Source organism: Periplaneta americana, chromosome 3 (assembly GCF_040183065.1).
Source record: "Periplaneta americana isolate PAMFEO1 chromosome 3, P.americana_PAMFEO1_priV1, whole genome shotgun sequence".
NCBI lineage: Eukaryota > Metazoa > Arthropoda > Insecta > Blattodea > Blattidae > Periplaneta > Periplaneta americana.
In genome coordinates, this window is record NC_091119.1 from 155866543 (window position 1) to 155867461 (window position 919).

A 919-nucleotide genomic window follows, 5' to 3' on the forward strand; every position below is an offset into this window, starting at 1 on the left:
TAAAATAACAACGTTTTAAGTTAACTCGATTTGGTATAACCTCGTCCATTTCCTGCTTCATCCATTGTTGTACAAATAAGGCATGCCACATTCGTTAAACTTTAGTCTAATCATGTATGCATTGTTTTGTAAATGAATTGATATAATCATAAAGAGTTGATAATAAACTGAATTGTTATTTTCATTTATGATAACTTATATTACCATAGGCCTATATAATTTAATTTATCATTCCGCATTGTAGTTTATGTAACACAGACATACTTAAAACCAGACTCATTGTTGGCAGGCACGTCTCCAGCTCAGTGTGAAATCAGATTTCGAACGGACTGGTGTGATTGTGAATGTGGTTGTTTCCGAAGTGTCCAGTATGTTCTTGATCTACTTCATTCAATTTTCAAGAGATATGCCGCGTAAAACTCCATACGTACAAAAAGTTAGAGATGTGTGAAAAAAAAACATAGGCTAATATGTTGAAAGATTGGCTGGAAGAAGTTACCGATGACAGTTGGAAAGCTTGGCCTAAATGGTGTAAGGTGACATTGAAAACAAAATATTCAGATTTAATTGTCCATACGATTTTGCATAGAACATAGAGCTTACGAATTGACACATACTTTCCATAATTTACCTACATTTTTATAAAATTCTCTAGTTCCTAAAACTGTATAGTTTGTATTTAAAATTTTGAAATAATGTGTTAAGAAAAATCTGGAGTTTTTCAACTACAGTTTAGCGGTTTTTTTAAGCTTGTGCAGCGGTAAATAGAATTCTGAGTTGGCAACACTGCACCGAAGACGACATGCTCTGGAGTATCTCTGATGATGAGAAGTATCATTTCTCCACTGAAGCAGACGCCATCTCCGAGTTTTCCGATGATTGAAGCAGTAGTACTGACGATGATTAGTCACCTATCTAA